Here is a 16,998-nt window from a genome sequence, read left to right as displayed (position 1 = left end):
GGTGATTACTTATCAGGAGGTCGGGATATACCACACACTATATGGGGGGTGATTACTTATGGAGGAGGTCGGGATATACCACACACTATACGGGGGGTGATTACTTATGGGGAGGTCGGGATATACCACACAGTATACGGGGGGTGATTACTTATGGGGAGGTCGGGATATACCACACACTATACGGGGGTGATTACTTATGAGGAGGTCGGGATATACCACACACTATACGGGGGGTGATTACTTATGGAGGAGGTCGGGATATACCACACACTATACAGGGGGTGATTACTTATGGGGAGGTCGGGATATACCACACACTATACGGGGGGTGATTACTTATGGGGAGGTCGGGATATACCACACACTATACGGGGGGTGATTACTTATGGGGAGGTCGGGATATACCACACACTATACGGGGGGGTGATTACTTATGGGGAGGTCGGGATATACCACACACTATACGGGGGGGGGGGGGTGATTACTTATGGAGGAGGTCGGGATATACCACGCACTATACGGGGGTGATTACTTATGGGGAGGTCGGGATATACCACACACTATACGGGGGGTGGTTACTTATGGGGAGGTCGGGATATACCACACACTATATGGGGGGTGATTACTTATGGAGGAGGTCGGGATATACCACACACTATACGGGGGGTGATTACTTATCAGGAGGTCGGGATATACCACACACTATATGGGGGGTGATTACTTATGGAGGAGGTCGGGATATACCACACACTATACGGGGGGTGATTACTTATGGGGAGGTCGGGATATACCACACAGTATACGGGGGGTGATTACTTATGGGGAGGTCGGGATATACCACACACTATACGGGGGTGATTACTTATGAGGAGGTCGGGATATACCACACACTATACGGGGGGTGATTACTTATGGAGGAGGTCGGGATATACCACACACTATACAAGGGGTGATTACTTATGGGGAGGTCGGGATATACCACACACTATACGGGGGGTGATTACTTATGGGGAGGTCGGGATATACCACACACTATACGGGGGGTGATTACTTATGGGGAGGTCGGGATATACCACACACTATACGGGGGGGTGATTACTTATGGGGAGGTCGGGATATACCACACACTATACGGGGGGGGGTGATTACTTATGGAGGAGGTCGGGATATACCACGCACTATACGGGGGTGATTACTTATGGGGAGGTCGGGATATATACCACACACTATACGGGGGTGATTACTTATGGGAAGGTCGGGATATACCACACACTATACGGGGGGTGATTACTTATGGGGGGGTCGGGATATACCACACACTATACGGGGGTGATTACTTATGGGAAGGTCGGGATATACCACACACTATACGGGGGGGTGATTACTTATGGGGAGGTCGGGATATACCACACACTATACGGGGGGTGATTACTTATGGGGGGGGTCGGGATATACCACAGACTATACGTGAGGGATTACTTATGGGAAGGTCGGGATATACCACACACTATACGGGGGGGTGATTACTTATGGGGAGGTCGGGATATACCACACACTATACGGGGGGTGATTACTTATGGGGGGGTCGGGATATACCACACACTATACGGGGGTGATTACTTATGGGAAGGTCGGGATATACCACACACTATACGGGGGGGTGATTACTTATGGGGAGGTCGGGATATACCACACACTATACGGGGGGTGATTACTTATGGGGAGGTCGGGATATACCACACACTATACGGGGGGGTGATTACTTATGGGGAGGTCGGGATATACCACACACTATACGGGGGGTGATTACTTATGGGGAGTTCGGGATATACGACACACTATACGGGGGGTGATTACTTATGGGGAGGTCGGGATATACCACACACTATACGGGGGGGGTGATTACTTATGGGGAGGTCGGGATATACCACACACTATACGGGGGGTGATTACTTATGGGGGAGGTCGGGATATACCACACGCTATACAGGGGGTGATTACTTATGGGGAGGTCGGGATATACGAAACACTATACGGGGGTGATTACTTATGGGGAGGTCGGGATATACGACACACTATACGGGGGTGATTACTTATGGGGAGGTCGGGATATACCACACACTATACGGGGGTGATTACTTATGGGAAGGTCGGGATATACCACACACTATACGGGGGGGTGATTACTTATGGGGAGGTCGGGATATACCACACACTATACGGGGGGTGATTACTTATGGGGAGGTCGGGATATACCACACACTATACGGGGGGGTGATTACTTATGGGGAGGTCGGGATAAACCACACACTATACGGGGGGTGATTACTTATGGGGGAGGTCGGGATATACCACACACTATACAGGGGGTGATTACTTATGGGGGAGGTCGGGATATACCACACACTATACGGGGGGTGATTACTTATGGGGGAGGTCGGGTTATACCACACACTATACGGGGGTGATTACTTATGGGGAGGTCGGGATATACGAAACACTATACGGGGGTGATTACTTATGAGGAGGTCGGGATATACCACACAGTATACGGGGGGTGATTACTTATGGGGAGGTCGGGATAAACCACACACTATACGGGGGGTGATTACTTATGAGGAGGTCGGGATATACCACACACTATACGGGGGGTGATTACTTATGGGGAGGTCGGGATATACCACACACTATACGGGGGGTGATTACTAATGGAGGAGGTCGGGATATACCGCACACTATACGGGGGGTGATTACTTATGGGGAGGTCGGGATATACCACACAGTATACGGGGGGTGATTACTTATGAGGAGGTCGGGATATACCACACACTATACGGGGGGGTGATTACTTATGAGGAGGTCGGGATATACCACACAGTATAAGGGGGGTGATTACTTATGGAGGAGGTCGGGATATACCACACACTATACGGGGGGTGATTACTAATGGAGGAGGTCGGGATATACCACACACTATACGGGGGTGATTACTTATGGGGAGGTCGGGATATACCACACACTATACGGGGGGGTGATTACTTATGGGGAGGTCGGGATATACCACACACTATACGGGGGGTGATTACTTATGAGGACGTCGGGATATACCACACAGTATACGGAGGGTGATTACTTATGGGGAGGTCGGGATATACCACACACTATACGGGGGGTGATTACTTATGAGGAGGTCGGGATATACCACACACTATACGGGGGGTGATTACTTATGGGGAGGTCGGGATATACCACACAGTATACGGGGGGTGATTACTTATGGAGGAGGTCGGGATATACCACACACTATACGGGGGGTGATTACTAATGGAGGAGGTCGGGATATACCACACACTATACGGGGGGGTGATTACTTATGGGGAGGTCGGGATATACCACACACTATACGGGGGGTGATTACTTATGAGGAGGTCGGGATATACCACACAGTATACGGGGGGTGATTACTTATGGGGAGGTCGGGATATACCACACACTATACGGGGGGTGATTACTTATGGGGAGGTCGGGATATACCACACACTATACGGGGGGGTGATTACTTATGGGGAGGTCGGGATATACCACACACTATACGGGGGGGTGATTACTTATGAGGAGGTCGGGATATACCACACACTATACGGGGGGTGATTACTTATGGGGAGGTCGGGATATACCACACACTATACGGGGGGTGATTACTTATGGGGAGGTCGGGATATACCACACAGTATACGGGGGGTGATTACTTATGGAGGAGGTCGGGATATACCACACACTATACGGGGGGTGATTACTTATGGAGGAGGTCGGGATATACCACACACTATACGGGGGGTGATTACTTATGGGGAGGTCGGGATATACCACACACTATACGGGGGTGATTAGTTATGGGGAGGTCGGGATATACCACACACTATACGTGGGGGTGATTACTTATGGGGAGGTCGGAATATACCACACACTATACGGGGGTGATTAGTTATGGGGAGGTCGGGATATACCACACACTATAAGGAGGGTGATTACTTATAGAGGAGGTCGGGATATACCACACACTATACGGGGGGTGATTACTTATGGAGGAGGTCGGGATATACCACACACTATACGGGGGGTGATTACTTATGGGGAGGTCGGGATATACCACACACTATACGGGGGGTGATTACTTATAGGGAGGTCGGGATATACCACAGACTATACGGGGGGTGATTACTTATGGGGAGGTCGGGATATACCACACACTATACGGGGGGTGATTACTTATGGGGAGGTCGGGATATACCACACACTATACGGGGGGGTGATTACTTATGGAGGAGGTCGGGATATACCACACACTATACGGGGGGGGTGATTACTTATGGAGGAGGTCGGGATATACCACACACTATACGGGGGTGATTACTTATGGGGAGGTCGGGATATACCACACACACTATACGGGGGGTGATTACTTATGGGGAGGTCGGGATATACGACATACTATACGGGGAAGTGATTACTTATGGAGGAGGTTGGGATATACCACACACTATACGGGGGTGATTACTTATGGGAAGGTCGGGATATACCACACACTATCCGGGGGGGTGATTACTTATGGGGAGGTCGGGATATACCACACTATACGGGGGGTGATTACTTATGGAGGAGGTCGGGATATACCACACACTATATGGGGGGTGATTACTTATGGGGAGGTCGGGATATACCACACACTATACGGGGGGTGATTACTTATGGAGGAGGTCGGGATATACCACACACTATACGGGGGGTGATTACTTATGGGGAGGTCGGGATATACCACACACTATACGGGGGGGTGATTACTAATAGGGAGGTCGGGATATACCACACACTATACGGGGGGTGATTACTTATGGGGGGGTCGGGATATACCACACACTATACGGGAGTGATTACTTATGGGAAGGTCGGGATATACCACACACTATACGGGGGGGTGATTACTTATGGGGAGGTCAGGATATACCACACACTATACGGGGGGTGATTACTTATGGGGGGGTCGGGATATACCACACACTATACGGGAGTGATTACTTATGGGAAGGTCGGGATATACCACACACTATACGGGGGGGTGATTACTTATGGGGAGGTCAGGATATACCACACACTATACGGGGGGTGATTACTTATGGAGGAGGTCGGGATATACCACACACTATATGGGGGGTGATTACTTATGGGGGAGGTCGGGATATACCACACACTATACGGGGGGGCGATTACTTATGGGGAGGTAGGAATATACCACACACTATACGGGGGGGCGATTACTTATGGGGAGGTCGGGATATACCACACACACTATATGGGGGGTGATTACTTATGGAGGAGGTCGGGATATACCACACACTATACGGGGGGTGATTACTTATGGGGAGGTCGGGATATACCACACACTATATGGGGGGTGATTACTTATGGAGGAGGTCGGGATATACCACACACTATACGGGGGGTGATTACTTATGGGGAGGTCGGGATATACCACACAGTATACGGGGGGTGATTACTTATGGGGAGGTCGGGATATACCACACACTATACGGGGGTGATTACTTATGAGGAGGTCGGGATATACCACACACTATACGGGGGGTGATTACTTATGGAGGAGGTCGGGATATACCACACACTATACAGGGGGTGATTACTTATGGGGAGGTCGGGATATACCACACACTATACGGGGGGTGATTACTTATGGGGAGGTCGGGATATACCACACAGTATACGGGGGGTGATTACTTATGGGGAGGTCGGGATATACCACACACTATACGGGGGGTGATTACTTATGGGGAGGTCGGGATATACCACACACTATACGGGGGGGTGATTACTTATGGGGAGGTCGGGATATACCACACACTATACGGGGGGGGGGGGGGGGGGGTGATTACTTATGGAGGAGGTCGGGATATACCACGCACTATACGTGGTGATTACTTATGGGGAGGTCGGGATATACCACACACTATACGGGGGTGATTACTTATGGGAAGGTCGGGATATACCACACACTATACGGGGGGTGATTACTTATGGGGGGGTCGGGATATACCACACACTATACGGGGGTGATTACTTATGGGAAGGTCGGGATATACCACACACTATATGGGGGGGTGATTACTTATGGGGAGGTCGGGATATACCACACACTATACGGGGGGTGATTACTTATGGGGGGGTCGGGATATACCACACACTATACGGGAGTGATTACTTATGGGAAGGTCGGGATATACCACACACTATACGGGGGGGTGATTACTTATGGGGAGGTCAGGATATACCACACACTATACGGGGGGTGATTACTTATGGGGGGGTCGGGATATACCACACACTATACGGGGGTGATTACTTATGGGAAGGTCGGGATATACCACACACTATACGGGGGGTGATTACTTATGGGGAGGTCGGGATATACCACACACTATACGGGGGGTGATTACTTATGGGGAGGTCGGGATATACCACACACTATACGGGGGGGTGATTACTTATGGGGAGGTCGGGATATACCACACACTATACGGGGGGGTGATTACTTATGGGGAGGTCGGGATATACCACACACTATACGGGGGTGATTAGTTATGGGGAGGTCGGCATATACCACACACTATAAGGAGGGTGATTACTTATAGAGGAGGTCGGGATATACCACACACTATACGGGGGGGTGATTACTTATGGAGGAGGTCGGGATATACCACACACTATACGGGGGTGATTACTTATGGGGAGGTCGGGATATACCACACACTATACGGGGGTGATTACTTATGGGGAGGTCGGGATATACGACATACTATACGGGGGGGTGATTACTTATGGAGGAGGTCGGGATATACCACACACTATACGGGGGTGATTACTTATGGGAAGGTCGGGATATACCACACACTATACGGGGGGGGTGATTACTTATGGGGAGGTCGGGATATACCACACACTATACGGGGGGTGATTACTTATGGAGGAGGTCGGGATATACCACACACTATACGGGGGGTGATTACTTATGGGGAGGTCGGGATATACCACACACTATACGGGGGGTGATTACTAATAGGGAGGTCGGGATATACCACACACTATATGGGGGGTGATTACTTATGGAGGAGGTCGGGATATACCACACACTATATGGGGGGTGATTACTTATGGGGGAGGTCGGGATATACCACACACTATACGGGGGGGCGATTACTTATGGGGAGGTAGGGATATACCACACACTATACGGGGGGTGGTTACTTATGGGGAGGTCGGGATATACCACACACTATATGGGGGGTGATTACTTATGGAGGAGGTCGGGATATACCACACACTATACGGGGGGTGATTACTTATCAGGAGGTCGGGATATACCACACACTATATGGGGGGTGATTACTTATGGAGGAGGTCGGGATATACCACACACTATACGGGGGGTGATTACTTATGGGGAGGTCGGGATATACCACACAGTATACGGGGGGTGATTACTTATGGGGAGGTCGGGATATACGACACACTATACGGGGGGTGATTACTTATGGGGAGGTCGGGATATACCACACACTATACGGGGGTGATTACTTATGAGGAGGTCGGGATATACCACACACTATACGGGGGGTGATTACTTATGGAGGAGGTCGGGATATACCACACACTATACAGGGGGTGATTACTTATGGGGAGGTCGGGATATACCACACACTATACGGGGGGTGATTACTTATGGGGAGGTCGGGATATACCACACACTATACGGGGGGTGATTACTTATGGGGAGGTCGGGATATACCACACACTATACGGGGGGGTGATTACTTATGGGGAGGTCGGGATATACCACACACTATACGGGGGGGGGGGGGTGATTACTTATGGAGGAGGTCGGGATATACCACGCACTATACGGGGGTGATTACTTATGGGGAGGTCGGGATATACCACACACTATACGGGGGGTGGTTACTTATGGGGAGGTCGGGATATACCACACACTATATGGGGGGTGATTACTCATGGAGGAGGTCGGGATATACCACACACTATACGGGGGGTGATTACTTATCAGGAGGTCGGGATATACCACACACTATATGGGGGGTGATTACTTATGGAGGAGGTCGGGATATACCACACACTATACGGGGGGTGATTACTTATGGGGAGGTCGGGATATACCACACAGTATACGGGGGGTGATTACTTATGGGGAGGTCGGGATATACCACACACTATACGGGGGTGATTACTTATGAGGAGGTCGGGATATACCACACACTATACGGGGGGTGATTACTTATGGAGGAGGTCGGGATATACCACACACTATACAAGGGGTGATTACTTATGGGGAGGTCGGGATATACCACACACTATACGGGGGGTGATTACTTATGGGGAGGTCGGGATATACCACACACTATACGGGGGGTGATTACTTATGGGGAGGTCGGGATATACCACACACTATACGGGGGGGTGATTACATATGGGGAGGTCGGGATATACCACACACTATACGGGGGGGGGGGGGGGGGTGATTACTTATGGAGGAGGTCGGGATATACCACGCACTATACGGGGGTGATTACTTATGGGGAGGTCGGGATATACCACACACTATACGGGGGTGATTACTTATGGGAAGGTCGGGATATACCACACACTATACGGGGGGTGATTACTTATGGGGGGGTCGGGATATACCACACACTATACGGGGGTGATTACTTATGGGAAGGTCGGGATATACCACACACTATACGGGGGGGTGATTACTTATGGGGAGGTCGGGATATACCACACACTACACGGGGGGTGATTACTTATGGGGGGGTCGGGATATACCACAGACTATACGTGAGGGATTACTTATGGGAAGGTCGGGATATACCACACACTATACGGGGGGGTGATTACTTATGGGGAGGTCGGGATATACCACACACTATACGGGGGGTGATTACTTATGGGGGGGTCGGGATATACCACACACTATACGGGGGTGATTACTTATGGGAAGGTCGGGATATACCACACACTATACGGGGGGGTGATTACTTATGGGGAGGTCGGGATATACCACACACTATACGGGGGGTGATTACTTATGGGGAGGTCGGGATATACCACACACTATACGGGGGGGTGATTACTTATGGGGAGGTCGGGATATACCACACACTATACGGGGGGTGATTACTTATGGGGAGTTCGGGATATACGACACACTATACGGGGGGTGATTACTTATGGGGAGGTCGGGATATACCACACACTATACGGGGGGGGGTGATTACTTATGGGGAGGTCGGGATATACCACACACTATACGGGGGGTGATTACTTATGGGGGAGGTCGGGATATACCACACGCTATACAGGGGGTGATTACTTATGGGGAGGTCGGGATATACGAAACACTATACGGGGGTGATTACTTATGGGGAGGTCGGGATATACGACACACTATACAGGGGTGATTACTTATGGGGAGGTCGGGATATACCACACACTATACGGGGGTGATTACTTATGGGAAGGTCGGGATATACCACACACTATACGGGGGGGTGATTACTTATGGGGAGGTCGGGATATACCACACACTATACGGGGGGTGATTACTTATGGGGAGGTCGGGATATACCACACACTATACGGGGGGGTGATTACTTATGGGGAGGTCGGGATAAACCACACACTATACGGGGGGTGATTACTTATGGGGGAGGTCGGGATATACCACACACTATACAGGGGGTGATTACTTATGGGGGAGGTCGGGATATACCACACACTATACGGGGGGTGATTACTTATGGGGGAGGTCGGGTTATACCACACACTATACGGGGGTGATTACTTATGGGGAGGTCGGGATATACGAAACACTATACGGGGGTGATTACTTATGAGGAGGTCGGGATATACCACACAGTATACGGGGGGTGATTACTTATGGGGAGGTCGGGATAAACCACACACTATACGGGGGGTGATTACTTATGAGGAGGTCGGGATATACCACACACTATACGGGGGGGTGATTACTTATGAGGAGGTCGGGATATACCACACAGTATAAGGGGGGTGATTACTTATGGAGGAGGTCGGGATATACCACACACTATACGGGGGGTGATTACTAATGGAGGAGGTCGGGATATACCACACACTATACGGGGGTGATTACTTATGGGGAGGTCGGGATATACCACACACTATACGGGGGGGTGATTACTTATGGGGAGGTCGGGATATACCACACACTATACGGGGGGTGATTACTTATGAGGACGTCGGGATATACCACACAGTATACGGAGGGTGATTACTTATGGGGAGGTCGGGATATACCACACACTATACGGGGGGTGATTACTTATGAGGAGGTCGGGATATACCACACACTATACGGGGGGTGATTACTTATGGGGAGGTCGGGATATACCACACAGTATACGGGGGGTGATTACTTATGGAGGAGGTCGGGATATACCACACACTATACGGGGGGTGATTACTAATGGAGGAGGTCGGGATATACCACACACTATACGGGGGGGTGATTACTTATGGGGAGGTCGGGATATACCACACACTATACGGGGGGTGATTACTTATGAGGAGGTCGGGATATACCACACAGTATACGGGGGGTGATTACTTATGGGGAGGTCGGGATATACCACACACTATACGGGGGGTGATTACTTATGGGGAGGTCGGGATATACCACACACTATACGGGGGGGTGATTACTTATGGGGAGGTCGGGATATACCACACACTATACGGGGGGGTGATTACTTATGAGGAGGTCGGGATATACCACACACTATACGGGGGGTGATTACTTATGGGGAGGTCGGGATATACCACACACTATACGGGGGGTGATTACTTATGGGGAGGTCGGGATATACCACACAGTATACGGGGGGTGATTACTTATGGAGGAGGTCGGGATATACCACACACTATACGGGGGGTGATTACTTATGGAGGAGGTCGGGATATACGACACACTATACGGGGGTGATTACTTATGGGGAGGTCGGGATATACCACACACTATACGGGGGGGTGATTACTTATGGGGAGGTCGGGATATACCACACACTATACGGGGGTGATTACTTATGGAGGAGGTCGGGATATACCACACAGTATACGGGGGGTGATTACTTATGAGGAGGTCGGGATATACCACACACTATACAGGGGGTGATTACTTATGAGGAGGTCGGGATATACCACACACTATACGGGGGGTGATTACTTATGGGGAGGTCGGGATATACCACACACTATACGGGGGGTGATTACTTATGGGGAGGTCGGGATATACCACACACTATACGGGGGTGATTACTTGTGGGAAGGTCGGGATATACCACACACTATACGGGGGGGTGATTACTTATGGGGAGGTCGGGATATACCACACACTATACGGGGGGTGATTACTTATGGGGAGGTCGGGATATACCACACACTATACGGGGGGTGATTACTTATGGGGAGGTCGGGATATACCACACACTATACGGGGGGGTGATTACTTATGGGGAGGTCGGGATATACCACACACTATACGGGGGGTGATTACTTATGGGGAGGTCGGGATATACCACACACTATACGGGGGTGATTACTTATGGGAAGGTCGGGATATACCACACACTATACGGGGGGGTGATTACTTATGGGGAGGTCGGGATATACCACACACTATACGGGGGGTGATTACTTATGGGGAGGTCGGGATATACCACACACTATACGGGGGGGTGATTACTTATGGGGAGGTCGGGATATACCACACACTATACGGGGGGTGATTACTTATGGGGAGGTCGGGATATACGACACACTATACGGGGGGTGATTACTTATGGGGAGGTCGGGATATACCACACACTATACGGGGGGGTGATTACTTATGGGGAGGTCGGGATATACCACACACTATACGGGGGGTGATTACTTATGGGGGAGGTCGGGATATACCACACGCTATACAGGGGGTGATTACTTATGGGGAGGTCGGGATATACGAAACACTATACGGGGGTGATTACTTATGGGGAGGTCGGGATATACGACACACTATACGGGGGTGATTACTTATGGGGAGGTCGGGATATACCACACACTATACGGGGGTGATTACTTATGGGAAGGTCGGGATATACCACACACTATACGGGGGGGTGATTACTTATGGGGAGGTCGGGATATACCACACACTATACGGGGGGTGATTACTTATGGGGAGGTCGGGATATACCACACACTATACGGGGGGGTGATTACTTATGGGGAGGTCGGGATAAACCACACACTATACGGGGGGTGATTACTTATGGGGGAGGTCGGGATATACCACACACTATACAGGGGGTGATTACTTATGGGGGAGGTCGGGATATACCACACACTATACGGGGGGTGATTACTTATGGGGGAGGTCGGGTTATACCACACACTATACGGGGGTGATTACTTATGGGGAGGTCGGGATATACGAAACACTATACGGGGGTGATTACTTATGAGGAGGTCGGGATATACCACACAGTATACGGGGGGTGATTACTTATGGGGAGGTCGGGATAAACCACACACTATACGGGGGGTGATTACTTATGAGGAGGTCGGGATATACCACACACTATACGGGGGGTGATTACTTATGGGGAGGTCGGGATATACCACACACTATACGGGGGGTGATTACTAATGGAGGAGGTCGGGATATACCGCACACTATACGGGGGGTGATTACTTATGGGGAGGTCGGGATATACCACACAGTATACGGGGGGTGATTACTTATGAGGAGGTCGGGATATACCACACACTATACGGGGGGGTGATTACTTATGAGGAGGTCGGGATATACCACACAGTATAAGGGGGGTGATTACTTATGGAGGAGGTCGGGATATACCACACACTATACGGGGGGTGATTACTAATGGAGGAGGTCGGGATATACCACACACTATACGGGGGTGATTACTTATGGGGAGGTCGGGATATACCACACACTATACGGGGGGGTGATTACTTATGGGGAGGTCGGGATATACCACACACTATACGGGGGGTGATTACTTATGAGGACGTCGGGATATACCACACAGTATACGGAGGGTGATTACTTATGGGGAGGTCGGGATATACCACACACTATACGGGGGGTGATTACTTATGAGGAGGTCGGGATATACCACACACTATACGGGGGGTGATTACTTATGGGGAGGTCGGGATATACCACACAGTATACGGGGGGTGATTACTTATGGAGGAGGTCGGGATATACCACACACTATACGGGGGGTGATTACTAATGGAGGAGGTCGGGATATACCACACACTATACGGGGGGGTGATTACTTATGGGGAGGTCGGGATATACCACACACTATACGGGGGGTGATTACTTATGAGGAGGTCGGGATATACCACACAGTATACGGGGGGTGATTACTTATGGGGAGGTCGGGATATACCACACACTATACGGGGGGTGATTACTTATGGGGAGGTCGGGATATACCACACACTATACGGGGGGGTGATTACTTATGGGGAGGTCGGGATATACCACACACTATACGGGGGGGTGATTACTTATGAGGAGGTCGGGATATACCACACACTATACGGGGGGTGATTACTTATGGGGAGGTCGGGATATACCACACACTATACGGGGGGTGATTACTTATGGGGAGGTCGGGATATACCACACAGTATACGGGGGGTGATTACTTATGGAGGAGGTCGGGATATACCACACACTATACGGGGGGTGATTACTTATGGAGGAGGTCGGGATATACGACACACTATACGGGGGTGATTACTTATGGGGAGGTCGGGATATACCACACACTATACGGGGGGGTGATTACTTATGGGGAGGTCGGGATATACCACACACTATACGGGGGTGATTACTTATGGAGGAGGTCGGGATATACCACACAGTATACGGGGGGTGATTACTTATGGGGAGGTCGGGATATACCACACACTATACGGGGGGGTGATTACTTATGGAGGAGGTCGGGATATACCACACACTATACGGGGGGTGATTACTTATGGGAAGGTCGGGATATACCACACACTATACAGGGGGTGATTACTTATGGAGGAGGTCGGGATATACCACACACTATACGGGGGGGTGATTACTTATGGAGGAGGTCGGGATATACCACACACTATACAGGGGGTGATTACTTATGGAGGAGGTCGGGATATACCACACACTATACGAGGGGTGATTACTTATGGAGGAGGTCGGGATATACCACACACTATACGGGGGTGATTACTTATGAGGAGGTCGGGATATACCACACACTATACAGGGGGTGATTACTTATGAGGAGGTCGGGATATACCACACACTATACGGGGGGTGATTACTTATGGGGAGGTCGGGATATACCACACACTATACGGGGGGTGATTACTTATGAGGAGGTCGGGATATACCACACACTATACGGGGGGTGATTACTTATGGGGAGGTCGGGATATACCACACACTATACGGGGGGTGATTACTTATGGGGAGGTCGGGATATACCACACACTATACGGGGGTGATTACTTATGAGGAGGTAGGGATATACCACACAGTATACGGGGGGTGATTACTTATGAGGAGGTCGGGATATACCACACAGTATACGGGGGGTGATTACTTATGAGGAGGTCGGGATATACCACACAGTATACGGGGGGTGATTACTTATGGGGAGGTCGGGATAAACCACACACTATACGGGGGGTGATTACTTATGAGGAGGTCGGGATATACCACACACTATACGGGGGGTGATTACTTATGGGGAGGTCGGGATATACCACACACTATACGGGGGGTGATTACTAATGGAGGAGGTCGGGATATACCACACACTATACGGGGGGTGATTACTTATGGGGAGGTCGGGATATACCACACAGTATACGGGGGGTGATTACTTATGAGGAGGTCGGGATATACCACACACTATACGGGGGGGTGATTACTTATGAGGAGGTCGGGATATACCACACAGTATAAGGGGGGTGATTACTTATGGAGGAGGTCGGGATATACCACACACTATACGGGGGGTGATTACTAATGGAGGAGGTCGGGATATACCACACACTATACGGGGGTGATTACTTATGGGGAGGTCGGGATATACCACACACTATACGGGGGGGTGATTACTTATGGGGAGGTCGGGATATACCACACACTATACGGGGGGTGATTACTTATGAGGACGTCGGGATATACCACACAGTATACGGAGGGTGATTACTTATGGGGAGGTCGGGATATACCACACACTATACGGGGGGTGATTACTTATGAGGAGGTCGGGATATACCACACACTATACGGGGGGGTGATTACTTATGGGGAGGTCGGGATATACCACACAGTATACGGGGGGTGATTACTTATGGAGGAGGTCGGGATATACCACACACTATACGGGGGGTGATTACTAATGGAGGAGGTCGGGATATACCACACACTATACGGGGGGGTGATTACTTATGGGGAGGTCGGGATATACCACACACTATACGGGGGGTGATTACTTATGAGGAGGTCGGGATATACCACACAGTATACGGGGGGTGATTACTTATGGGGAGGTCGGGATATACCACACACTATACGGGGTGTGATTACTTATGAGGAGGTCGGGATATACCACACACTATACGGGGGGGTGATTACTTATGGGGAGGTCGGGATATACCACACACTATACGGGGGGGTGATTACTTATGAGGAGGTCGGGATATACCACACACTATACGGGGGGTGATTACTTATGGGGAGGTCGGGATATACCACACACTATACAGGGGGTGATTACTTATGGGGAGGTCGGGATATACCACACAGTATACGGGGGGTGATTACTTATGGAGGAGGTCGGGATATACCACACACTATACGGGGGGTGATTACTAATGGAGGAGGTCGGGATATACCACACACTATACGGGGGGTGATTACTTATGGAGAGGTCGGGATATACCACACACTATACGGGGGGGGGGGGTGATTACTTATGGAGGAGGTCGGGATATACCACACACTATACGGGGGGTGATTACTTATGGGGAGGTCGGGATATACCACGCACTATACGGGGGGTGATTACTTATGGAGAGGTCGGGATATACCACACACTATACGGGGGGTGATTACTTATGGGGAGGTCGGGATATACCACACACTATACGGGGGGTGATTACTAATAGGGAGGTCGGGATATACCACACACTATACGGGGGTGATTACTTATGGGGAGGTCGGGATATACCACACACTATACGGGGGTGATTACTTATGCAGGTGATGTGTGCGGCACCGGTCGGTACGCACCGGTCACTTCCGGTAGCCTCGGTCTCCGCCGCCTTCTGGCCTCGCCCTGATGCGTATTGTGGGCGGGGCCATACGCGGTGTCGGTGTTATGGCTCCTCCTTTTATGACTTCTGGTGCACGTGATCCGTTATCTTCCCTCGCGCTGTAGCAGTGACGCTGGAACCTGGAGGAGGAGGAGGAGGAGGGAGGAGGAGGAGGGAGGAGGAGCGGCCCCTGCTGGCCGGTGTTCTGAAAATTGTCGGTGTTCTGAAAATTGTCGGCATGTCGTAGATAGTAGGGATGGGCGAGGCTACGGAGTCACGTGCCGCAAACTGACCAATCACGGCCAAGCAACAGCTGAAGATGCAGGGTGGAGAGAAGAGGAGCTCTGGGCGGCAACATGCCTGAAAATTTCAGGGACGGGCGTGATTATGGCACCTGGGGGCCTGGTTAAAACCACAATAGTGAGGGAGGGGGCGTGACAAAGGGAGGGGGGCGTTACTATGCTCAGAAATTTC

General features: G+C 50.6%; 1 protein-coding gene across 2 annotated transcripts in view; it reads right to left on the bottom strand.

The window, feature by feature from the left end:
* HINT2 (histidine triad nucleotide binding protein 2) overlaps positions 1-16,639 on the bottom strand; it is a 107,102-nt gene extending 90,463 nt beyond the window's left edge. The window contains exon 1 of one of the 2 annotated variants that reach the window (XM_077280696.1): positions 16,502-16,639. The gene's annotated coding sequence lies outside the window, so the exon portion shown is untranslated. Of the gene's footprint in view, positions 1-16,463 lie in introns of both variants that reach the window. The other variant, XM_077280697.1, reaches the window with a different exon arrangement.
* Positions 16,640-16,998: the final 359 nt, after the last annotated feature.

This window comes from Ranitomeya variabilis, chromosome 1 (assembly GCF_051348905.1).
Source record: "Ranitomeya variabilis isolate aRanVar5 chromosome 1, aRanVar5.hap1, whole genome shotgun sequence".
NCBI classification, from domain to species: domain Eukaryota; kingdom Metazoa; phylum Chordata; class Amphibia; order Anura; family Dendrobatidae; genus Ranitomeya; species Ranitomeya variabilis.
This window is presented reverse-complemented; position numbering and strand designations above follow the sequence as displayed.